Raw genomic sequence first — 27804 nt, 5'->3', positions numbered from 1 at the left:
TAAAACCTCTCAATATGCTGCAGTAGCGATGCCAACAAAACCTTTGAAGTACAGCACTTCAACTGTTCTGTTTATATCAACCATCACAAAACATACAGCCTCAACGGTTCAGGTGGGTGAAATCAGTTGAAGAGATATGTAGGATACGCCAGGGTAGATTACTTTAATAATATTTTATCTCTGTTAGGTCTAAATACGCTAATGTCCCTTAGAGTAAGCCTGATCTAAGCTTTAAGAAATTGAACAGTCTGGTTTTTATAAAAGAAATAACACAGCAGTCATACGAAGAGGAACACTTACATCTTATTTAAATTCTTACCAATGTCTGTGAAAAACAAACGTTGCATGCTCTGTTAGCAGCAATCTTCCTTGATTAGCACCTCAATAATGAGACCCTTTACTCAGTTAAAAGCTCTAGCACAGATCAAGCAGAACCACTGCACAAGAAACTTTCTTTAATCTTAACAAATCTGACTTTCCACTGTGTATGTTTTATTCTCGGTTACACAAATAATTAAAATGCTTCCAAAGTTGACAAAGATTAAAAGCAATTGTTGAAAATACTAAGGATAAACATCTCTTATATGCCACAATTCCCTTTGTTTTAAATATACACTGCCACTTACACATCAGCATTGTTTAACTTCTACTTATTAGACCAAATGAAAACCAGACATGAGGGGGAACAGTTTCAGGTGGGGTCACTACAGATGTATTGGGGAGAGGGAATGACAACAGAAACAAATCAGAGCATACTTCAAGAAGCTCATTGCTAAAAATCACATCTAGATAGAAAACCCGAAGACTTTCACTAAGGTAATTCAAGCAGATTTTGAAATTCAATAATACAGTACTTAACTTTTGTTTACATTTTGCCATCTATACCATCTATAAAGCTCTGCCATAGTGTGATGTGTTTTGAACACTTGTGAGCAAGTCCTAGTGCCAACAAGACCTAAATTCTACTTTAGGTGAAGAGCACGGCAGAAGGCAGTCTCTACACCAATTAATGAAAATCTGAAACATGCTCAGTTTCAGAAAGTAGCCCACAGAAAAAAACAACGCTATAACTCATTAAATGGTCTGACACCCACATTACTCTAAACCAGCACGTAAGATTTACTACCCTGGCACCCCACTATGGCATAGATTAATAGGCTACAACTATGCATACATTTGAATAGCCAGCTCTAATCAAGTCTTTAGCACCAGCAATCCCCGCTCAACAAGAAACATTTATTTCATACATAGATATGAGTGGATAACAGGGATGTCTACGGGCTGCAATGAAAACATGATAGAACAGTGAAAGAAAAAAAGCATTATCTTAATTTAGCAGTTTTTCCAAACGTTTAAAAACCTTCAAGCACAACAAATGAAGAGTAAAGAAATTCCTAGAATTCCAGGGGATGTTAACAGATCTCACAGGACAGCCAGAAGCACGATAACAAGACAGTCATTTCTTATCACCTTTTCACAGACAGTTAAGAATTCATTGTCTTAAAAATAAACATGCCTGTCCTTGTTTTAAACAGTTGTCATATTTTCTGTGAAATTAAAAATACTGCTGCTATTTTAGTTCTTTAGTAAGATTCCCCCATCCCCTTCCCCTTTTTGGCTTTGGCTCTTGCACCCTGGTCTCATTTTAATCCCCATATTTTTTAGCATGTTATTTTAAATGTCAATGTTTGCCACTGCTTCACTATGTAAAACATAGTATTAAAAGTGTTCATGAGTAGCAATATGTGACACTTTCATTTCAGAGAGGTGATTGATGCAAAACTATACTAATCCCAAATTAAACTGAAGACATGATGTTTGATAATTTACCTCTCATCTGACACCTAAATTTCTATAAAATTGAATTAGTTTAGTCCTTCACAGCAAGTTGTTCTTAAAACATATTTACAGTATTCTGGGAAAAGAACAATTTTTTCTCTCTCACATTTTGATATTCTAATACCTGATGAATCTGATAAACACAATTAGAACCACCATCTAAAGAAAAGGGACAGACCTTGCAGGCTTTCATCCAAAAATACCGAAACATTAGCAATCTAGCTCAACAGTCTCAAAGAGGCTAGATATAGGGGACCTAGCCCATTTTTCAACTTGCAAGTTCAAAATGTAAAATCTCAAATATTATATAATAAACGTGCTAGCCTCTTACGTGGCCTCCCTCCTTGGACTCTCTTTTCAACTCTTTTTTGCAATATCATCTGAATGGATGACAGCGAAGTGATTATTTCTTTTTAATGACTGTCCTTAATGACTTAACCTGATTAGTTCTGTCACTATATTTCTCACTGCTATGTTAGGGGGAAAGGGGATAAGGATCTTCTGACTTTTTTTCTGACCACACAAATAACTTGAGACTTCTGAAGATCGAAATTCTGAAATATAGAACATAAAATAAAAAATTGTATGATTGATGATCTCCGCACTTCACAAAACTCTGAACCACCACAGTTCATTTGAGCTCTTCTCTAGTTATTTATAAGGAAGAAAAACAAAACAGAACAAACCCAAACAATTTTAGATACTCAGGTCTCTGATGTCACAAGTTTTTCATTCCCAAACTCATCTGAGATTGTGGTGAGTGTTCCACTTAGCAAATCCCTAAAGAACTGCTGCATAAATTTTAGAAGTTTCCTTCTGAAGGTTTTTCACATCATGGGCATAATTCCCTAAGGTTTTCTCTTTCTAATGAACATCATCTGTATTTGCTTTTTCTGGAGGACACTAAGCAAGGCATACCAGCCATGCAGTGTATGTCAGGCTTTTTTTCTACAATACCCATTTCAATATTATTACTATGCTGAGATAACCTGTTAGACAAAGAGAACAAGGCCTTGCTACCATAGAAGAAAAAAACTACCCTCAACCAGGATAAATGCAATGGATAGTTAAGGCAAATATATTCCCAAATAAATATTTGGTCAAAGTTGCAGTTTGCAGAGAAAGATTATGCCCAAGTGAATTCATGCACAGGAAATCTGCTGCAATGTTTCTCACTCCTGAGAAGTTAAGACAAGTAGCAAAGTCAGAGCTCAAAATTTTGCAGAGTGGAACAACTGTTCAGAATTTGCAAAACGTAGTTTCTTTATAATCTAACAGTCGCATTATTTAATATTTGCAGAACGTTTCAGTAAGTATTCAGGGAAAAAAAATCACATAATTCATGTTTGTGCACAGCTAACTCTTCAGCTGCTAGCACAGAACAAAGCTGACTAGGCTTTCAAGTGTGCCCTACTTTTGGATCCTTCCAAAGAGAGATCCTGTAGTTCATGAATTTATGACAAGAACCAGAAAAAGAGACTGTCAGTATGATTCCTTGGACTGTTAAACTGGGCTAGTTTGCTATTCCCAAAGACTGCAGTCTCATAACTCTTTCTGTTGACTACTCCTTTACCCTCCCCACTTTTGGGCTGTACAGCCAATACCTCCGCAGAGGGCTTTGAAGCTTATCAAATCTCCCTGTGAGTCACCTTAATTCAACAAGACTGCAAAATATTACAAAATTGTTTTGTTTGTTTGTTTTTGGTCAAAGTGGCATGCTAAAACAGCTCACGATAATCTGAAAGGTGACAGGACTGGCACAATAGGTAGGAGCAAGTAGTTGAGACCAGGAAGGTAAAGGTGACGACAGAGAGAAGCAGAAACTCCCCATCAGCAGCAGAGAGCCAGGTCCAATGGAACCTCATCATATGGAACCATACTATGTGAATTCATCCACCTGCCCCCACAAAAAAAACCTCACCAGCTATTGATTTGAAAGAGCTTTTCATCCTAAAGAACTCAAGCAAATATAAACGTTAAAAAAAGACAAAAGAAAAAAAAAAAGAGACAAAAGATAAGAAGACCCCAACCATCACAAAAAAGCAACCATACACCTATAACCACTTGCATCTCTTCCTGATAATGTAAGCAGGACAGTTAAAGAACAAAGAACCTATTGGTTTCTCTTAAAAGGCATAACCTGAGACACCATGGGTGTCAGGGACCGCAAAACTTGCATTCATCTTCGAGCATATTTCCTCCCAAACAAAAATGGTAAATTGGACACTCACACCTTGAGAATATTATTAAAGGAGGTCCTGCTGAAAAGTCTGAACATGTCTGCATGTTCATTACTCAAAGATAGTCAAATAGTATTGTCAACCTATTATCTTTGTGTAAATAGTATAAAAACACTAGATGAAAATCCAGAACTCAAAAAAACCAAAAGCTTTTTTTTTTTTTTGGTACAGGGAACAGCAGTAACAGATATATCTTAATTTTCTCAGTGCTTGCAGCAGAAGGCATAAAATGGTACACCTACTGGTCAAACACTAATGGAAATAAAAGTACTACTACCTCAGGCATACATATACCTACACAAATGAATTCACATGTGCATAACTACTTGGAAATGGATGAAAGTTACAAATCACCCTTATTTCAAACCTCCTCACTATTTATCACAAAGATCTGTTAAACTTATGGGAACAATGCCAATCATCACTGAAAAACTCATGCTGATTCCTTGGTCATACTATAAGGAAAGACTACTCAAACAACTTATACCATCTAGTAACTTAAAGTACAGGTAATGAGGAAAACCTGTACAAAGATACTTTATGTAAAGTATTACCAACATTTCACTATAGGATGTGAAAATCAAATGCTTTGTAAATAATCCACATTACTAGACTTCATAAGAAAAATGCATGAGAAAGCTTCACAAAGGCTATAGAGATATAACAGAGATGTTCTATACCTTATAAAAATAGTCTCTCTCTCTCCAATTAAATATAAGTGGACTCTTGGGCTTTATGTTAGCAACCAGTTAAAAAAATTAAGACAAAACCCTGACAGGAACATACTCACTTCTGCAAATTGAATTCAAGAACATAAGCCATGTGGCTGCATAGCTCTTTTGCAGCTCAACTCTTGCTAAATCAGAGAAAGTACATTCAGTTTCTGCAGCCTTGTCAAAACAGATGTTATTTTTATTATGAAAACATCATAAAATTGTGATAAACTCCTAGGAATGTAAGACTCCTTTCTACCTGAAGAAAGGCAACCTTATTTTTTATGTAGTGGTGCAATAATCCTGTCCAGAAAACTATGTTATCACTTGAGCTGTTGAACTAAGAAATTAAACATTGCTATACAAAAGTTAGGGAAAAACCCAGGTAAGCTAAATGATGTAAGTCCCTCGGCAGAATACTCAAATCATGATAAGGAACAAAGATTCAACACCTAGGAAGGTGGAATTCAGCAGAAATTTCTCTCTGCCTAAGATCATGGAGTGAATCTCTCAGTGCAATTAACCTGCAACACAGAATTTGACCTTGAGGAAGTATTTCCTCTTAATTCTTACACTAATCAAGCTGAAGATGACCCTTCAAACAACTGTGTTAAAATTTTTGTTTAAAAACAACGTCTTCCTTCTCTGGTAGCATCTTTAAAGCCCTCTTCCCTCATCTAATTTGAGAGTTGAAGGCCAAATACTGATTTTCATTTCTTATATAAAATATCTCAATCTTCTTTACTATTCTGTGCCAGTGAAACGGATCAACAGCGAAATAAATGTTAGCCTATGCTTTGCACTTGTTACCAACAAAACCAAAAATAACCAAACATAAATTCTGCCCTGTCATTAGAACTTTCTAAAGTATCTCACACCTAAAACTAGTTCCACAAACTTGTATTACCTACTATTAAAATGCAATCAAGAAAATTCTAACAGCAAGAGAAAATGGAAATTACGACCCAGGAACAGCCAGTCAGTCTTCCTAGTTTTCCGTACAAGTTCAAAATTCATTTTACCTTTCACGCGTATTTTTTACTGTTTTAACACCGGAAACAAGTTTCTCTACAGAAAAGTAAAAAAGATATTCGGACATCACTTCTACCTGAAATGAGTGTGCATAAAAATTACATTAAATCAAAATTTAATGGATACAAGATGATGAAACTTCTCTACAACACGCAAAGTTTTCTTCCTGATGCTGATGCCAGATTTCAGCAATTCAAGTGTTTCGTAATGGGAAAATGGGAAGAGAGGTAGAACGCTTTCAACTGATGAATGCAGAATATCTTTGCATTTCACCATTCAATGAAATAAACTGTACAGGTATTATACAAAGCAGCACTGAGTATTAAGAATACGTTTTAAAAAAGTATCGAGCAATACTTAGAAGAATCAGTCACACACCTAACCCCTTAAACAAATACCTAAAGATTAAGTTTGTACGAGTTCTACATACCAGTGATGCAAACATGTTTATGTGTATTACACCTAGATTGCTGATAAATCTCTTTAAATAAAACATCACAATGCTTTATTGCTCCAATATTTAGAACTCAGTCATCAGGTACTTCTGAATCAGAAAGTAAGAACTCGGTGTTCCAAAATAATCCCAAAGACATAAATTGTAAAGAGTGCCATTTACAGCCACTCTAGGAAGCAACACCTTCGCTAATCATTGTTTAGTTTCTCTCCAAAAGAACCATAGTATTGACTCATCTGGAACAAATTTATTAGAAGTTTGAGCTTCGGAAGAGCACATTGATGCCATCCAACTCAAGGCAAATTGCTATTAAATTCAAAACCCTAGAGCCAAATTTCCCCATAATTAAGCTTATCCAAGAATGTAAGCTGCATATTTGGCAGTTCTGCTTTGGGTTAAGGATTAAAGCCTTCCATAAATTAGCTTTTAACAGGTTTTACTAGACTAATCCTTTGAATAAAAAGAACCATAACACTCTGGGCATAAGGTACTTCTTTCTTAAATCCACATTTACATAAATGTAAAAATACAACATTTTGAGTGGAAGTATTATTTTGCAAATCCTTGAATAAAATTATGATCCTGGATGCTGCTCTCTAATGCAGAGACCACACAGACAGGTGTTCTCCTCTAGAGGTGGTGACAAATCAGTCTAATACCAGCCTTACGTACAAGACTGCACTGGTAACAGATACTGAAGCATTCTAGAAAACAGTGTTAAAATTATGCAGTTATGCCAAGCAAAACTGATTACTAATATGTGTCACAAATACTGGCATTCATTATCAATGATGCAGTCAGGACAGTTTGACATATTCTTAGCGCTTTTGCCCCCAAACTGGCAGACTTGCCCTGTTGCAAAACCAGGTGTCAAGACTTCAGTTGTTGCTCCAAAGACCATTACCAGAAGTTGCTTACAGCATGAATCCTGGCGAGGATGGATCTTGTTTTTCCCTGAGAAAAGCCAGAGAACAGAATGAAAATGCAGGGGAGGAAAAATAGGAGAGTCTAGAACTAAATGATATGGAGAGAACCTCATAATTAGAGAAACCAGAGTAATTTTTCATTCAAGCAATAATCAAAACAACAGCAAAGTTGAATTACTTTAAATTCCTTGCTTGTATAAAAAGCAGAATCAACTGTCAAAGATGACAGAACAGACAGCAAGAGTACTAACTGGGTATGGGGCTCGGTGCAAGTATCAGCATTTCTCTACACTGCTCGGGAAGCTGCCACTGTCTTTGCAGAAAGTTCTTCAGATCAAAGAGGTGAGCCAGATGGCAACAGTAAAGAGTGAAAGCTGCAGTCCACTGGAAGAGATGAAGTCTGTTTCCTCTGTATGACAGGGGGATAGAAAGAAAGAGTATTTTCTCTGATTCAAGTATAAGAAATATGATGAAAATTAAACTGAAAAGGTTACATATGACAAATTTGGAACAATCTAGTTTGGCCCATCTACCTTGTAAGCAACAAGAAAAAGCAACAAATTTTGCTGAGAAAATTCCGAATATCACTATGAAGCACCAGAGCTGGAACAACAGCACAACGCTCTTATGCTTTCACTGCAGTCACCCTAAGAAACACTCAGGTTTACAGAAGGGGTTTCAGTTGAGAAGCTTCATCCAGACTCCAACCATACAGATCTCTAGCATCTGACATGCAGCAAGAACTCTAGTTACTGTATGCCCATGCATTGTCACTGCAAAGGTTGAAAATACTTGGTCCTTCTCTTGCCTAGCAATTTCAGAGTTCACCAGCTGAAACAAAACTAGTTTTCCTAAACATACTTTTTCAAGATTTCACAGCAGCAAATTCTCACAATGCACTGGAGCAGCACAGCTGAACAACTTCAAGATACAACAATACACAGCACCCATGCCTCAACACGCACATATATCCATGTCCTAGAACAATAGCCTCTACTTCTCCCTAGCAGTTTTCCCACTTGGGCTTAGGATATGATTCTGCAAGAGGGAGACAACCTTCAGCTTACTTCCTCTTTCTTCTTTACTTTCCTCTTCCTTCCCCTTTCCTCTTCCTTCTTTCTTACTTTCCTCTTACTTTCCCTTTCCTCACTTATTTTACACTGGCTTTGGCATCACTAGAGCTCTCCATGAGCCAGCTCACTGGAATAAATTGGCAAAAAACAAAGCCAGGAGAGAGATACCCTCCATTTTCAGTAGCAAAAGGCTCTAATGCGAGATCATCTGCACATAAAACAGTGGTTGCTTTTTATCACCAGAATGATTGCAATTTTTGATGAGTTACAGATTTTTTTAAAGTTAAATTGTTACCAACTCCTACTAAGTATAGAAGAAACAGTTTATACCTAAAAAAAAAAGAAATCAGACAAAATGTGTACAAGAAAATTCCATGACTTTGTGCGTTTAAGAGAAAGAACAAAGTCCAAAATCACTCCAGAACAGTGTCATGTTATCAGCAACAAATGACTCAAAACAGAGAAGTACCCAGAGGTAACAAAGAGAAATTAAGACATGTTTACCTTGCATGTCAGATAAAAATCAGGATGGCAGTGAATGCTGTTTGCTTTCTAAATTTCAGAAGAAATTTACAAATGTGGATTTAGGACTAGGATTTTTGGGTCCCACTTACAAATGAGAGCTTTAGGGCTCTGGCAAAAAATGAGAAAAATCGACTAGAATGCAATCGAATAATATGATACAATGCAATTCAAAAATGTCACCCCATACAATCCAATTATGTCACCCAATGCAAATAAGGCTATGATTTAAGCAGTATTTTCTTGATGTCTACGTGAAATGTTGCAGACTATTTCAAATTATCTGTCATTACTGCCATTTTTTCAAATGTATTACATCACGTTACAAGGGAAATACTTGATCCTTTCTTCTAAAAATGAAACTAGACTTGTCTTTATTAAGATAAATCAATCAACATAATTTACTGTCTTGGACACCTGCATTTTCATCATCAGTAGAGAGAACTGGACTCTCAACTGATCGCTCCCCCCGTGATGCTCCAGCGCATCCCACAGTGCAGCTCTGCCGGCTCCTGGCCAGCTGGCGGGCTACTGTCCAGGCACTAACCTTCAATTCTTTTACTCACTAGAAAGTGCAACTGTTGTTCCTACAGATAGCATATATTTTATTATAAAGCCATTTAATATGGCCTTTCAGGCAAAGTTTAGACTGAAAATACCATTAATAAAGAATTTTAACTGAGAATTGAAATGTCACATTCTAGGCCAGGTTTGGAAATCAGGTTTGGAAATATCTTAGTTTTGTTATAGTAAGAAAGTTCAAAATGTAACAGCAGATGCTGCAGCCTTGTATTTTCTATTTGTCAGACGTACAAAAACAGTGTGCAAAAGTGCTTTAGAGTTCATCTATGCCTAAAAATCAGAAGAGGGTAGCAGGGATATGATGCAGTATTACTTATCTAAAAAGCCCAACAGGTTGGCCCGACTTCTAACCCTGCAGGTACACTGTGAACAACACTGGTACCTTACTGGAAAGCAGCTCCTCTGATGATTCTACTAAGGCCTCACAGACCAAGGTTTTTCACTACCAGATCTGGACATTACTTTGTTTTCCACCACCTCTCTGAGCATTCTATGTGATTCTACAAAAAAACCCACAACAAACAAACAAAAAACCCCACAAAACAAACAAACAAAAAACCCAAACAAAACAAAAAATGAAAACCAAAGTTCCAACATTATGCTTTCTAATTTTGCAGACTGAGAACATAGGTTCATCCCCTAACGAAGTATTTAATACTGAGATTTTTCCAGTAGGGGAGGAAAAACAAACAAACAAACACAAACAACAAAACAAAACACCAACCAAAAAAACCCAGAGACTTTTCTTGAAGAAGCCAAGAACACTACGGTGACCTTACCATTTTGTTTGGAACCTGAGCATATAAAACAACAGTCACTTTTTAAAATAGTGTCAGAAAAATACTGACCCCCTGAACAAGAGCTGCAACACTGTTCACATGCCAATTACTAGGGCAATCAACTGGCAAGTCTGGTCACTGGGTTTAATCTTTAGTGCCAAATGAACTGTGTTAGCAAGGCAAATCAAAGCAGGTATAGCCGATTTTCTGTGAGTCTTGACGGAGTTTCTAAACGTTATCATTACATTTTACCATCAGCTGCTTTGGAAGCAGACAAATTTTGGGATGTAGATTATGTATTGTCCCTTATTTCTGTTTTGTCAAAATGGATTATTACAAAGCAATTTAGATCAGGTTATACCTTAAATCCATTTGAAAATTATCAATGCAGCAGTTATTAGTGGCTGCCAGTGGAAACAATAGACTAATCCCAGGAACCCAAATACTTAAAATAATTCATTTGATTTTCCAAGTCAAGTCTACAGTCTTTGCTTTAAAGCTGCAAAGTTTACAACTTCTGAAATCAAAGCAATCATTTTATCCTTCTGACATATCTGTTTACCAGAGACATGCTGTTAAATGAAAAGGTTTTATTCCACTCAATTTAAAGAAAGCATTTGAGGAGTTGTAGTTCTCTGGTCCCCAGAGAGTGCAAATCATCTCAGCAATGCAAGCAAAGAATTTTGTTCCAGCGCTACCAAGGCTACAGTGCCTTCAATAACAAAATTTATTTTCGCAAAGAAGAAGTAACAGAACAAAACTAGGAAGCTTTAGGTATCCCTCAGATGGTCAGACTTCATCCAGCACTTCTAGGAGTTCTGGAACTCAAACCATAGCTGCACATGCCCTTTTCTTATTGACCAGTTGGTTGGAAGATACTTATCTACCTGGAATGTATTTTCAACTTGAAGCCAGCTGACATTTTATATTAGAAAACTATTTCCTCAGACTTATCTAGAGAAGAACATCCAACAGAATCAGCATTCATAACCTTTTTGTTCTTGATGAATTCTATATTTTTGAGGAGAGATGTATCTATTTCCAGATATTTAGTCACCATTTACACATTAAAAAAGTCACCTAACAAGTATGGAAATCAGAATCTATTATTTGAGGCCAATGAGATTTATGAATATATTTGCGCATCACTAACTCATGTCACTCTAAGTATGCACCTATATTCTTTTAAGACCAGTTTTGGAATTCTGAATACAAACAAGGGCTATTTATTATAGAACTTTAAGTTTTAACATGCTAAACCCATAAACATACTTTTAATGCTTTATTATTCCTCTAAACTTTAAGAACTCATTCAAATAGCTCCCATGCACAATATTTCAGCCTTACTCTGAGTGCCACTATGCTTTTGGTTCTGTACACCCTCTGGTTGTGTGTATTGAATTGATGCAGTGCATTTCTGGATGGTTCTACACTGCAAGTCTGGAAACCAAAGCCAGTGCAAATTTTACCTCCTAAATAAAATTTTTCAGATACATACCTGTAAGAATATACTAATATAATGATATATGAATCCTTGACACCTGAAATAGTGTAATTGTCAGCAATAATATGCTTGTTTATGGGTTTCTCAAAGTACAGTTCAGAAATTAGACATGGAATTTGTTGCAAAGAGATCATAAGATAAGGCACATTACTATTTATCCTTGTGTTACTTTTTCGAATAAAGAAGAAAATAAGGCTGCATAAGAGGCTGAGCGGAAGGAACAGGAAGCTTAAATTAAATATGTTTATAGACAAGCTCTAGCAAATCTTGTTGCAGCAGATTAAGTTACTATCCTCAGCTGTAGACTGCTCCCATCAGAAGTCACTGATGCCAAAAGCAGACTTGGCAGAAGGGAACATGTGCTGACACCTCAGCCACTTCAGTGCTAAGCGCATCTTAGCGCAGGTCAGATCTTACACTATGAACTGAAACGACTGAGGAGCAAGCACTCCTGCTAATTCTGCAAATCATGATCTATAACACAAAAGCTGAGCAGGGAAAGGTGAAAAACTGACATCACCAAATCTGGCAAGGTTTCCCAGAGTTATAGTTGCAATCTGAATTTCTTGTAAAGTAGCCAGAATCAGATGTGTCACTTGTCACAAATCCATCCAAGAATAAAAAACATACTCATCAAAAAGTGTCAGAAGTACAATGTGAACTGTTAAGCAACTAATAATGAAGTTTAACAGGCACTGATTAGTCATGTTATGTACCTTAAAGGTTGAATACTCAATTTCAAATTAGCTTTAAGAAATAAAGAACTGAGGTTTTGCATGGAATGTTAATTATCACATAACGTCCCAACTACAGAAGTTAAAAGGAGCACTAACACACGTAATACCAAAAGAACAGCATTAAATATCTTTCTAAGATTTGATAAGAGTGTTCACTTAAGAGGGAACACAAACTAGCGTATGTTTACTACCCAGCCACTTAGGTATGTAACTGCATTCATTAAATATTTGTATAGAAAAGACTTTAAAAATATTGACAGAAGGAGAAACTGTATGAAGTTCTCACCAACATAGGTCAGAAACTGGCTTAGAGGACAAGGTACATACAAATTCAAGTTTGCAAACGAAGCTGTCAAATTTAAAAAAATATGCAAATATTTAATACTTTACTACTACAGAAGTGGTATTTCAGATTTTATACAGATTTATACCTATTAAGTAAAATTATTGAAATAACACTAATTCATATAAGGTTTATAAACTAAGAACCACCACTGATCAGCCATGGAAACCACACTCAAGGCTGCAAAAAGAGCTTATACATAATAAGCAGGCCTAACTGTTCACTTCTGCAGATTGTCCCCTCCTACCCACCTTTAAGTGAGGTTTTTAGCTTCTAAAGATTCCTTTGCTTTTCCAAACAAGTACGTAACATAAATTGCAAGTTCAGCATCACGCAAATGCCTTTCTAACAGAAAGCCTCACCCAGCTTTGCACATTGTCTGCTGATAAAAACTGAGCCATCAACACAGAATGCCAAGTGAGATTAAATATGATATTTTTGTAGAGAGGAGTTCACAGTTACTGTATTACTATATTGTTGTTATATTATTTGGCTAATCCCTTGCTGAGATTATCCAGTTGTTCAGTTCCCCCTTTTTTAAAAAACAAACAAACCAACCTCCAAAAAACCAGCTGTTACACGCTTGCAGCCCAGTATATCTGGTTGAGATAATCTACCACATTTTTAGAAAACATTTCAGTAAGGTGATAAACATGGTTTCTGGCTGCTTTGGATAAAAACACAGGAATGCCCTAGTGAGTCAGACCAATGGTCTATCAAGCCCAGAACTTTTGGCCTGACAGTGGCAACCAGACATGCTGTTTAGGGATAACTTCTGCATCCAGAAGTTCAATTGTTAAAGGACATCAGATGGTACACCCCTGACTATTCAATTATGAACCACTGAATCCATCTGTCAATGGATATGCTGTCTGGGAATCTGTATAATCTTTTTTCTGAAAACACTGATATTGGTTGCATCCACAGACTCCTATGGCAATAAATGTCAGTAGTTCCCCAGCCAGTATGTGAAGTACCAGCTTCCTCTATGTTTCAAACCTACCATTTTAATAAACTGCATCCTGTATTTGTAAGATCCACAGTCTCCATGGCTTTTTTCCTAGAATTTCCATCACGTCTCCTTGCAACTAAGGAGTTCCGGTCTTTCTAGTCTCTTCTTGTAAGGCTTGATTGTTTTTTTGTTGTTGTTGGTTTTTTTTTTTTTTAGTTCTCCTAGGTACTCCCTTTAAATGCAAATACCTGAAATCTACACAAGAGTGAAGACAGCAGGGTTTTGCATCGCTGCAATATGATGCCTTTCTGTCATCTTAATGCCTTTCCTGACACGTTCAGCATTTTGCTGGCTTTCTGGCTGCCATTCACACTACAAAAAAACATAGCAAACTGATACTATGGTTAAAGATAACTTTCTCAACAGTTCTACAGAAACAAGGAGCCTGGTCCAACTTTATTACACTTTACAGACTTCTACATCATCCCACCACACACTTGTTAAAAATTATTTCTTGAGCTCCTGGCACTGAACTACTCTGTTTTGCATAATAGCCATCATTATGTCCAACAGAAGGCAATATTCCTGCTTAACTTCGCTCTTATTATAGAAAAAATTCCCATTGAAATAGAAGGGGTATCTTTGTATATATCAAAGCTGTAATGAGAGGTAAGAGAACACAAACACTAGAAGATATAAAGGAGAACCAGGACAGCACTGTAAAATGAAAGAAATGCTAAGTATAGGTACTGTTTTACAAGCCAATTCAACCTTAAGACACAAGGCAATAATATAGAATTATAGAATCATTTAAGCTGGAAAAGACCTTTAGGATCCTCAAGTCCAACCATTAACCTAACACTGCCACGTTCACTACTAAACCATTAAGTGCCACACCTACGCGTCTTTTGAACACCTCCAGGGGTGGCGACTCCACCACTTCCCTGGGCAGCCTGTTCCAATGCCTGACAACCCTTTCCTGAAGAAATTTTCCTGATATTCAATCTAAACCTCCCCTTACGCAACTTGAGGCTGTTTCCTCTAGTTCTGTCACTTGTTACTTAGCAGAAGAGACCAACAGCCTCTATACTACAACCTCCTTTCAGGTAGTTGTACAGAACGATCAGGTCTCCCCTCAGCCTCCTTTTCTGCAGGCTAAACAGCCCCGGTTCCCTCAGTTGACAGAAGATGGGAAAGAGAAAGTAAAAGGTCTTAAGACTTAACAGAGAATAGGAATAGTGTGACCCAACACACAGAACCTTTGTTTCCTTCCCAGTATTGTCCGTCTTGCCTATTTAGACACTCAACTCTGAGAAAGACTCGTTTGAAGGTCCAAAGAAGGAAAGAATGCAAGATAAAGAGCAACGGAAAAGCTGCCAAAAAATCAGGGGCAAAAATGTAAGAAGTCCATAGTAAATCAGGAAAGATCAAAGGCAAAACAATATATAATGGCTATTCAAAACTGATCATATGATTACCTCCCAATAGCGATAAGCTTGCTAGTCTAAACAAGACACTGATATCAAAAAAGAAACAGTTTAACCTAAAAATTATTTCATAAACAATAAGCCAAAACAATTCTTAACTGCTGCTTCAAAACACCATATCATTAGATACAGAGTTCTCTTTTTCAGTCAAGAAGAAACAGTTCTTCATTGCACTTTATTTTGACCTCTCCTTACTTGAAAATTGGCAAAAGCTTCGAGAAGGTAATGACCTACAAAATACGTCAAAATAACCAGTCTTGAATAGCTTTTCACCTGTTCTGCTATCTTAGAACAATCCTCAGGATTTTTTCTTTTGTGAGGAAGGACAGGAGACATTTACTTTTTGGATTCCTAGTTTTCCTTGAGATAAACTTTCAGTCTTTCATCTTTTCATCTCACCTGATGAGTCAGTGAAGAAGAAACTGAAGTAGGCTAAAAAGTAGTTTCCTCCTCCTTCCACTGAAGCCAAGTAACTTGCCTCTTCAGAGTTCTAGCAAGCTCTCATATCAGCTTGAAGCAAAACACTTTGTGAGGAAGTGATTGATGACAATAGTTCTTGATGACAAAGTCTTGAGAGAAGATCACAACAAACAAAACATGAATATTCTACCAAGAGGTAAGAATTAAAGAATTAAATTGATAACTCAGTAGAAGAAGTCTACAAATCTAACAATAATTTAGGCCTAAACAGATTTTTGGTGCTGTTTACACTCTTAAAAAAATTAAGACGTGAAACAGATTATTTCACTGGTCAAAACCAATACTGCTGGACTCATAAGTCATTAGTCAGACAGCCCAACAAGAAAATGCCAAGCTGATCAGCTTTTACCTCAGTTTACTCCAAGACACTGTGCTAATTCCTCCCTGTAAGTAATTAGGTTACTAATTTAGAACACATCTTGATTACTGAGAAAAAACCAAAATGGTTAAGAGCTTGCATAATGTTGGTTTGAATTATCCTACAACAACCACCACCTTTAAATACATACATCCAGTTCCATTTCAACTCACTTTCTCTCCTGCATTTGAGAACTTCTAATACCATTGAAACAAAATTTAAATGTCACCACATAGTGACACTAAGCAATTCTATCACCACTTGATCCTACAGGAACTGATTCTGCAGGAAGCACGTGATGTCCACTAATGCTATATCCTCCCACTAACGCAGGACTAAGTTTGTCTGCTGACATCGTATGCCCTTTCAGACACTGGGAAGAAGAGATTTGCTCTTTGAAAACAAGGATATACATGTGTAAGAAATACAGTCAACATAATACAAACTAATACAATCCAAACCCTCATCTGTTTGAAATCTCTGGGTACTTAACAAAAAGCATGAGCTTTGCCTTCTGATGTGAGAACATTTAGAAAATACCACATACCACAGTAATTAGCAACACGTTCTCTGAGCCAGTACAAGACATGCAGTTAATTTCTATGGCACACAATGCAATTATCTCTAACACAGTTTTTCTACAAAAGCAACTTCAATTTTCTTAGCCAAGGTGCACTGCATTAATCCATGATTAACCTATCCCAAGTTTCTTTAATAGTAGCTGACAAGTCAATGGCAATTTGATAAAGCAAGACAAACAAGGGTGACCATAAGTTCTCAGCCACAACACTGCAGGGACACTGCATGATCTGATAATTAAGGCCAAGCCTTAGATTTATGCACAGAGGTATCACATTCTAAATAAATAGTTATCATTATATCTGCTGTGCTGAAGAGTTTAACTCAGTACCACAACCACCATGCAGAAAAACATCTTTCCCTCCCTGGATTTCTCCTCTGCTACACAGAAGATCAGCTTCTAAATAAGTGATTAATAGAGAAGGCATTACCAAAGCATACCACCTTCATTGACCTTAATTGTGAAGATCATCCCAACGAAAAGAACACTTGGGTTTTTGTTTGGATATTCAGACGAGAGCTGACTCTGCCACCCAAACCAAGATCAAAATTTGCCTCCAGGAAAACAGATAGGTGATGAAAAACATCAGAAGTTCAGTCATTTCTCTGAATAGTGTTTTTACCAAGGCATCATACCAGTTATATTTTATGTGCCTTCAGCCTTGAACAATGTGAACTTTAAGTTTCATTACCCCTTTCTACACACTTCATTAAACTCAAGTCACCTCTATGCTGTCACACTGCTAATAACAGCTCACATATGTATCACCAGCAGTCTTTATAATATACTGTTGAAATGAAAAGTGACTCTCTTAGGCACTAGTATACATTGTCCTCCTTTGATTACACACATTTGTGCTCAGAACTCCAGTCAACACTACTGGTGCCTAACTGAATATTTCTTTTCCAGTCTCTCCTTCCTGACTGGAAAAACATAAACTTATCCTTGGAAACAGACTGGGAACGCATACAGCCACCTCCCAGTGCCACTGCCAGGTCAAAGAGCAGCTGCTGAGGTTGCACTGGCACTTCACAGTTGTCAAAGGTTTTTAGTTTTGCTGAATTCAACTTTCTAGAGAGCTTGAAGATACCACTGAACAACTTCACGCTATGAAAATAAGACAATTCACACTACTCATGTAACCATACACAGGTACATACTTTAGATGCTAACATACTGACTATTCCCACACTTGAGTACTCCTAATACTTTTTCTAAAGGACCACTTAACTGTCCTATGCCTTTTAATATATCCTTAGCAGAAATAGGTCCTGGTTCTAAATTAGTCCTCCACGCCAATCATCCCTTGAAAAAAATATTTGAGAGTCTTCTGAATCATCTGTTATGGCCAATAACCAAGTATGACCTTCCAGCAGTTTCCCCAGAAGATGAATAATGATACAAGACAAGAATGAAACATCTGGTTTGGTTTCTGTCTTATTTTTCTTAAGAATTATATTTTTCTAGATTTTCTGTCTATTATATAATATTTTCTTTTGTTACAACTTTGCAGGAAATGAGGAGTTTATTTTCTAGCTAAGGTATAGTGAATTGAGATACTAAAGTTTATGATTAACAACCATGATTTGCACTGTCACATGTATCAACTGTCAAGCCTTTTCTCTAATGCTAGGGAATAAATTTTTAAAAATGAAATACTAGAGGCAAAATCAAGTATTAAGAATATTAACATAAAATCACATTAACTATTTCTTACTCATTTTTCTTTAGAATACTGTCATGGCCAACCCGAACAGATACATGATGCAATCACTTAAGGAAACACAAGGCACTGAGGTGATCTTTATATAACAGATAACGACTAGGTATGTGGAAACAATTACATTTTTGTATCTAATTATTTGGCATCTTATAAGAAAGAATTAGATCCACAAGATACTCTAAACACCATGCCACCTACCAGACTTCACAATCCACAGATAAACAACCAAGCTCTGCTCTACAATGAAAAGGGCACATTACAGATGTTGTTCAAATGTCTGCTTCTCAACATGAGTATGAACTGGCCAAGCCAGCCAAGGATAAAGAGAAAGGTCAGACGTTTAGGTCTCCAAGATTTCACACCATGCTAGAGAAAAAAAAAAAAAAAAAAAAAAAGCCCTTTCATGTACTCTTTCAACACTTAAGTCTGCAACAAGGATACCTGGGTTTAAATCATCAATTTCTACTTGATCATGCTTCTTGCCAGCCAGTCTCTGGTCTACTTTCCCCATTCACTCACTTCCCAAGTGAATGTTACTCCTCAAGAACGAAAGTGGCCGGTTTCTGAGAGCACATCACACCCTAACACCCAGTGGCCTGGCAGGTAAGGCATTTGTTTTGGGAACTGACAAAGGGGGGATTTCAAGTTTCCCCAAAAAGCAAAGAGATTTGAACAAAAATATCAACATACTCCACAGGTATTCAAACCATTTACCTATCTGTTAGGAAATGCAACATCACATCCTTTTTCTGATAAAAAGCATGCAAGATTAGGCCTTTCTGTGCTTCCTGATTCACAGAATAGCATTCCTTCTACAACTGTGCATTATTAATGGTACCTCTGTTTGTTTTCTAATTTAACTGATGCAAGCTTTGAGAGTTACAGCATTTTTTTCTTCCCACACAGCTATTTATTAATATGCAATTAGACACCCTTGCAGTATAAAACAAGTCTTCACTAATAGACATTACATGGTTTATCACCTCTGGTTTAAAAAAACAAACCCCAAAACTTATTTTAGAATAGCCTTATATATACACTACTTATTTAGTTATAATTTCCTCTTTTTGCTTAGAGTTCTGCTTCATACTTTAGTCTCCACTAAAAACATTTTGTCATATAGGTGTATTGGGAGTGCAGGAGGGAGGACGTGTACATAAAATGCTTTTGTCAGAGCAGTTGTACTAAAGAAAGCTTCAAAGTAGATAATTATACTAGAAAAATCATTTTGCTAGCACACCTGATTTTAAATCACAGTATAAACTGTTTCCACCGAGTTTTCTATCAGATGTAGCAGCAGCAAACCTTTTCAAATATACAAATGCCTCTCTTTGCCCACTAATAAAAGGAAAATAATACAGCAGTATTTAATTAATATTTACAAGAAGTCTTGAGGTTTTCTTATGAATGACCGAAGTAGTAATTAGCATTTCGAATACCGTAATGTCAAGCCTTTCTGAAACGCCACTTGGCACATCAAGAAAGTACTTAAAAAAAAGAGCCAGTTGCTAGAACATTTAAGAATTTTAAACAAGACATATGAATACAAATACAAATCCTGCTATCTAAGAAGCAGCAGGTTGTTTGAAATCTTAGCCTTCAGCATTCTAAAAGCCTAACACTGTAAGAGGAATGCACTTAATCAAAAACGCAAACTGGAAAAAAAAATTGGTAGCTGAAACAGGTAGTTACACCTGTGAGCACCTGATGTTAAGATCCAGTCTTTGAGGAAACATTGTAACAGAATTTGCATTTAAAAATGCTGCAAGATTTTTTAAAAGCCTTTAACTTCAAACTACAGCAATAGATCTTAATTAAAAAGCACCCAATAGAAGCGTTATGAAAACAATTATTTACATAGTAAAATACATGGACGCATGTGAACTTCAGACTACATTAAGATTTCTGTACCCATTACCTTCGCCATGACTGCTAACCTCTACATTGTATTTCTCCTACTTCTACACCAGATATTGCTGTGGTAATGATAGATGTGAACAACACACAACGGCCTTAGTAACTCCTGCAGATTCCCAAGGCAGTTAAATCAGCCCAGTGAAGAAATACTTTGATTTACATTTCTAAGTTAGTTCAGATATTTTGAAAGGAAATTTAACAAAAAGCTAATCAGAACTACCATGCTTACTATCACCTAGTTCTATATGCAAAAATTACCGTCCACTGGTATTCCATACATTGCAAAGCAACATAACACATTGGAAGGATGTAAAATCTAAAAGAACTACTTTGAAAACAGCTAAGTAATCATGTATTATCACTGAAATCTGTATTACTTTATTAACAATAATGTAAATTAAATTTAACATTCTAGTACACTGGATCGCAAAGTGCTGCAGTATAAATATTTGATGCCTTGTTAAACCATCTACAATACTAACCATTAGTTAAGCTCTTAACGTGTGAAATACTGATTTTTTTTTTTTTTTTAATCAGAGCATGTTGGACAACAGTTCATATGTGTATGAAACAGCCAGACTTCAAAGTGTTGGACATTTATATTTGTAATAATAGCTGTAAAATGATTTGAAGAAAAAAAAATAGATGTACTGTTTGCGAAAATTCAGAGGACAGCTCAAAACCAAATGACTGCAGGCTCGGATGCCTAATTAAAGACTATTCAAAGGTATCCGATTTTTGACAAGCTCAGGAGAAACACCTCAATCCTCCAAAACCACAGACAGGTCCCTTTAAGGCATTTGAAACTGTGCACCGAAGCAGCAGACGGGTAGAAAAAGACCATCACCAGCCACTTCTCAGAAGTTTGACTGCAGCCATCAATATCTCGTCACTTACGTAGAAGGCAAGTATTTTGTTCTAGTAAGTGAATTATGGAGCTCCCCCAACTAATTCCATTGTCGAGGCTTCAAGAATTACTTTTTAAAAGAAAAAAGCCTCACAGCACTAGCTGACATTTACCCCTTTAATATTCCTAGTTACTTTTCAGGGATCTGTCCCACGTGAGACATCTAAAAATATTATTTTAGACGCGTTTTTTAAAACATCAATGTTTTTCAAAAAGGTGAAATACAAGTTCATTTAATTTTCTTGCGCTGTCTGTCTTAGGAAGCTCAGTGTTCTTTGTTGCTTGCCTGTAGAGTCTCTACCACAATGCAGCCTCGGTCCCTTACGGAGGAAACTACCACCACCGCAAGAACATTATCAGTACAGGCTTTCTGAAAACGAAGTCGTTTTGAGCCAATACGTGCTGAACTCCAGCAGTGCCGACTGTAAAATACACTGTAAGTCGCTCTGGCCAACCTACTTTAACTTAACCCTGCAAAGCGATCACTTCAGAGAACGGCCAGAACATCAGAAGCGCAGAGGGGGAAGCCTTAAGTTTGTCCCCTCGTTAAAACACAAGCTCGACACACCGCTAGAACTGCTCAGAGACAGCGCGGAGCCACGTACGGGAGGGTTTCCTTACAACTTCTGGGCCTGAGCTCGCAGCGCCGGCCCGGGAGGCGCCCCCGAGCTGGGGCAGCCGCAGGAGCCGCTCGCAGGAGGGCGGCTGCCCGCCCCCCACGCTCCCGGAGCGGCGCCAGCTCCGGGCGCCCCGCGGCGCAGGCACCTGTAGCCGCAGCGGCCGGGGCCGCCCCTCCCGGCCGGGGCACTGCTCGGGCCGTCGCTCGGCGGGACGCGGGGACCGACGCGGTCCCCCGAGAGCCGCCGAGCTTGGCTCGGCTCGGCCCCGCCGCCCCGCTCGGCCCCGGCCCGGCCGGACTCCCAGGCCTGTGCGGGCGCTGTGGCCGCGGGGGAGGCTTCCCGGTGAGCCGAGGCTGGCGGCTCCGCGGCGGGACCTGTTGCTCGCACGCCGCGCGCGGGAAGGGGGACCGCACCTACCGTCCTTCCCTCGCCGCCGCTGACACGCTCCGGCCCAACCACCGGCGGGAAGTCAGGGTTGCCCGCACCCCGCAGCGTCTCCCCGCGGAGCCACCCGGCCACAGCCCGCGCTGAGCTGCGCAGCCGCCGCCCGGCCCGGCCCGGCCCTGCCCTGCCCCCTCGCCCGCTCCCAGCACCGGCCGTCAGGCCCCGCCCCGCCTCTCCCGGCCGGGCCGCGCAGGCGCAGAGCCGCCCCACAGCCGCTGCCGGGGCCGCGCCGGCCGCCCCACCCGCGGGGAGGCGGTGAGCTGAGCGCGCGCCCTCTGCCGGGCGGGGCGGAGCGGCCCCCAACGGCCGCGCGGCGGGGAGCGGGTCCCATCAGCGCTCGCTGGGGGGCTGCGGAGGACACGGAGGACGTGGCGCTGCTTCTGTGACTTTCCTCCCGCAGTCATGTCCTATGTCTCTACCACAGCTGCCTCTGCACCCCGGAGAGGCACCTCCACGGGAGCCCCTGTGCCCTGAAGGGAGCAGGCTGGCCTGCCCGGGCTGCGGCCTGACCCTTCCTCCTCTCCCGCCTCCTCCTGCCCGCTCTTCTGCGCCTGCCGGCTGCCCTGGGCGCTCTGAGCTGCCGGAGCCCCTTTCTCCTCCACCCTGCTCACCATCTCCTGATTCTCCTTGTGGCAACCCAAGCTTGAAAGGCTCAGCCAGGCTGGGGCCTGTTGTGAGGGGAAATATACATCCGAGAGTCTGCCTTTGGGAGAGCGGGGGGCGCCGAGGCACAGAAGGGGCCCCAACACAGTGTCTGGAAGAAAGAAGGAAACGGGGCATTAAAAGTTTTAACAGGTTGATGGTGCCTGTCACTGTGTTTCACAGAACCAGGGAAACGTATCTTCAGCACCGAAGTTTAGTTTGAGCTAAAAACTGCGTTCCCGCCCCTGTTTTTTCAGGCTAGTCTGCCTGGGTCATTGCCTGAAGCATTAAAAGAATGTTTCGCGTAATGACACCAAGAAGAAAGATTTCCTTAGTCACTAAAAGGCCCTAAAGAGATACCTCCCTTATTCCATGTCTCATTGCTTCAGCTGAGCCATTTATAAATCTGTGTCATTTAACTCTGTATCATCCTCCGTAGTGAAATCCAGATACAGACTTTCAACTTCCTATAATTTTACCCTATACCATGTTTTCTTTGGATACCTTCTAAGCATAGACAGACATTCCAGTTTTATAAGTCCCCAAACCAGATCCCATGGTTTTAATTTCTTACTGTGTGAAAAGGCCAGCTGACCTCACACTAACGTACATCCTACCCAGCTACCTGCAGAGAAAACTCCGAAAGCTTTCTACGTTTTCGCATGGTGACTCAAACTCCCTGGGATGTCTTTTTGTTTGCTGTTTCCAGGGCAGTAAAATGCTGTATAACTGCCTTTAACCAGCTATCTCTGTTTGGACCACGAACAACAGTCTTTATATCAGGTGAGCAAATCTGCATCACTGCAAGAAATACAAATGTTGGCGGACTGCAGAACTATTTACTTTGGAAATAAAAATTGAGGGAAAACATGACACTGGTTAAGGTTAGTTTGCGGCTGAGCAGCATCAAGTGTGGTTCTTTTTACCTTCATATGAAAATCATGAAAGTTCACATGAACCTTTTTTTTCTAACGGCTTTGGCAAAGGACCTGAGAACCAGAAAGAACTTTTTCAAAATATGATGCTTGCTTAGAAGATATAATGGCTGCAAAAAGTAGCTAGGTTCAGCAGCTGGCTGTTCACTATTGTCATCCTCATCCAAACTGATCACTGTCTTTTCTATATTCAAGGTTGGGATGAACAGACAAAAAAACCCACAAATTCTCATTACAGTTTCCCTCAACTGACAGCATTTCTCCTTCCTCTCACAGAAAATCTCATTGCCTCCAGTTTGCATAATGGCTGGTAGCCAGCTTTTAAACCAGGTTAAGGGATTTTTTTTCAATATATTGTACAATTTGCTGTACAGCAGAGAAGAAATTACACCAGGTCTAGAGTTTCTGTTTCCTTCTTGTACTCTTTTGTATCTGTAGCTGAAGTTTTAATCTTTTGCCAGAAGGGGTTACTAGACCAGGTTAAGACTGAGCTTGGGATATCTCTTGGATATATCTGCTTAAAGATCTGTTGTTTCTCTGGTAACCAATCTCCTCCCTCTGGCTTTCACAAACCCTTGTATTAGCCCTTGCCCAGCTGGCAAATCTATTCATAAGATGCTTGAATGAGGTGTGCTTGGCTAACTCTATCCAACAGATTAAAATATTCTGCCAGGCCAAGAAGTCGTCATACCTGAAAACATTTCACAATAGGGCACAGGACCAGCAGCATTATTTGTAAAGACCCAGATAACCTTTCTTTTTTAAATCATTGTGTTAGGAATTTAAATGGACAGATCTGATGGTTTGTTTTGCCTTGTGGGTGCTGTTCGTTGGTATGCTGGGAAAAGAATTGCTGTTTAAAAAAAAACCAAACCAAAACAAAACCAAAACGTTTTGGCTTGAATGTAACAAAGCATGCAGATTAAAAAGAGCAGATACAGAGAAAGGTGAATGGGAGAATGAGGAAGGACAATGAAAGGTGATTGGGAAGATCAAAGCTTTTAGTCTTCCTTTGTTTTGTCTTAGCTGATTCATCTTTCATATGAGGATCTGCTAAAACAGCTTTTAAAGGTAATGAGCAAATTACTTACCAAAGTACTATAAACCATGTTGTTCCATCTCCAGAGTTTTCAATTACTATCTTTAAGCGGAAAGGAACTGAAAAGAAGTGATACCTTTTGTGAGCCTGGATCTTAGAACATTTTCATTTTAGACATGATTTTACTACCAGGGATTCTGGGAATATTAAAGCATTCTTACAGCTACAGAACCAACATATTTAGGCAGCTTACTTTATTATTGAAGAACCTTTTTAAGGTTGGTGCATTAATTCCACAGACAAATATTTTTTAACAAAGAAGATGTTCATCTTGGATGAACTGAATTTGACATGAATTAGTATCAGTGTTTGCCAGCAAGGTGCTGATATAACTGTTGATCAATCTAAATCTGGCTGATTGCAATCAATGGAAAAATGAAAAATATTTCTGTCTCAAGCATCAGCAAAATGTTTTCTTTGAAACCGTTGCCCTCTGGAGGGGGAATGAAAAATCGCAGAAGGGTTAGGTAAAAATTCCCTTTTATGTCGCTGTGTAACTGAATTTATGCTCTACAGTCCAAGAGTGGTTCTGCAGATGGATGCAAAAAAGGAATGCTCTGTCAGAAGAGCTACAGTGGCCACAGTGCTTATGTCAGTGAAGGCTGGAGAAGAAGTAATCCCCATCTGTCTGCCCCCATTACTCTCCTCCCTTTTGTCTCTAAACTCTTTATCTTTAAACTCACTGATTCTTCAGCAGATGTACTTTCTCTTACAAATTCACCTTGGATCTCTTCCAAGCTGGTGTCATCGCTCTCTATTTGCCAAAATATTTTTTTTATTCAATCCCTAAAAAATTATTTTCTGCTTGATGTCAGAGTCTGTATTCCATCTTCTTTCTTGATCTTTCTGCTGGCTGGGGTTTTTGTTGTTGTTGGTTTTGTTTGTTTGTTTTCTGCTGTGTTTCCTCCCCCCCCCCTTTTTTAAAAATTATCTTGATTACCCTTACCTTGATCTTTTATTCTTGCAAGGTTTTGAGAAATTGTGTTCTCCTTTTTATCTTGCTGCTTTCATGTCTGGCATCTATTTAAATAGGCTCTTTTCCTCCTGTCTCTAAGAACTTCACAGGGATTTTTCCCTTGCCCTTTAGATACTGATAGCTTATGTCTTGGAGAATCACATTTAAATGTCACCTTTAACTGAATATGAATGAAAGCCAGCTCCTTCCTGCTCAGACTTTACGTCTATAGTCTCCCTGTGTTGCAGGGGAAATAACAATATCTCACATTGGTCTTTCCAGTTTGATTTCTAGAAATCTGATGTCTCCTGACTACAATCTGGTGATTGTTTTAATCCTAAGTAGGACACATGCACCAGCCATGTGAAAGAATGTGACAGCAGAACTAGTCTACCTGCAGGGCTAGCTGTGTTTGGTATCTAGTGTTTCAAAGAAGAGTGCAAAATACAAAAGTCCAGAAGCTATGTTGTGCATTAAGCAAGAAAAAAATTATCTCCTGGCTCCACAATCCATCAACAGAGAAACCCTGAATTTTGAAATTAATACAACAATTCAATTTCATTTTGGCCTTCCTTGAACTAGAACAACAAATACCAAGGATGCAAATACGGTCGCATTTTATTCCTTGATAGCATCTAGAACTGTTCCTCACTTCCTGCCTAATAACTACATTTTACATTCGTGCTCATCTGGGTGGCTGAAACATCTTCCTCTCTGGCTTCCAATGTCTTCCACCACTTCTTAATCCTTCAGATCTCAAATTGCACAACTCCAAGTAAGGTCATAGCATTTACAAACAGGGTCATAAACCCAACAAAATTTCAGCTGTAGAAAAAGGTTCATCTCCAGAAGAGAGGTCTCAGGTCTGGGAGTGCTACTCACCTCCCAATGAGGGGTCTTAAGCCCAGAAATAGGAATCATTCCCAGAAGGCGGGTGCCCCAAATTGAAGCCGGAGGTGAGGTTGATAATGTAACAGTTTGGGCCACTATTTTTAGTCCAGAAATATAATAAGTAATAAAAATTATCTTTCTTACTGGTGTTTTCCCTTGCTCTATTAAATTATACTCAAATTAGTGATTATCTCATCTGTCTCTTTGTGCGTTTGCTGCTTCTTGTTCTTCCTCGAGTAGTTTCTCCTTATTTTTGCATGTTACTCTCTTCACGATCATATACTTGTCTGTCTTTTTTATATTATTTCAGTCATCTGTGGGCCTTCCTCTGTGTAGCTCTCCATCTTTGGTTTGAACTTGAATAAATCTGTAATGACCTAAGGTACATATTTAAGTCTTTCTGGAAAACAAAATCCAGCTTTGCTGTTCATAACAATTATTAATTTGTATCAAAATCCAGCCTGTTCTTCCCTTATTTGCCATTTGGAGGCTGGATGTATCCTAAAGCCCAAAGTTAAGACAGGATTTTATTTGGATTTCAGTGCTAGTCTGCCTTACTGTCAACTTGCACATACTTTCTAGTGGGTTTACCTGACAGTTTGATTAGATTTAATCTGTGAATAGAGGGCAAAAGCCACTTCATTTCTGCAGTTTTTACGCTGTGGAGCTTCTTTTCTTATAAATGTTTGTAAATGTATTTGTAAACAAATAAAAACCTATGAGATAACCCACAGATCTGTGAGAAAATAGGAGAAGAACTAACAGAAGTTTCAGCAGTTGATACCACCTAAGGAAAATACTTAGGTGGTAAATCCTGATGAAATAAGGCATTCGCGGTTTTTAGATTCTCCCCAGGTATGATCGTCTTTCCTGAAAGGCAGCTTAGTAGTGGTAATTATGTTAATGATGAGATTCTTCTATCTGGTAATGCTGTAATGCAGAGTTTAATTTTTATATATTTATCGAAAGTACAACACTACAATATATTGTTCACATATTCTATAAACCAGAAATGCAGTAAATCTTTGTCTTGAGAGCAAACTAGATGTACAATAAGACAGCTGTAACAT

At 38.7% G+C, this 27804-nt stretch overlaps 1 protein-coding gene across 2 annotated transcripts in view; it reads right to left on the bottom strand.

Annotated features, from left to right (window-relative positions):
• PALS1 (protein associated with LIN7 1, MAGUK p55 family member) overlaps positions 1-22306 on the bottom strand; it is a 58906-nt gene extending 36600 nt beyond the window's left edge. For both annotated transcript variants that reach the window (XM_065636608.1, XM_065636607.1), the window contains exon 1: positions 22186-22306. The gene's annotated coding sequence lies outside the window, so the exon portion shown is untranslated. The remainder of the gene's footprint in view (positions 1-22185) is intronic.
• Positions 22307-27804: the final 5498 nt, after the last annotated feature.

The sequence above is a fragment of the Caloenas nicobarica genome, chromosome 5 (genome assembly GCF_036013445.1).
Source record: "Caloenas nicobarica isolate bCalNic1 chromosome 5, bCalNic1.hap1, whole genome shotgun sequence".
Taxonomy (NCBI): domain Eukaryota; kingdom Metazoa; phylum Chordata; class Aves; order Columbiformes; family Columbidae; genus Caloenas; species Caloenas nicobarica.
This window is presented reverse-complemented; position numbering and strand designations above follow the sequence as displayed.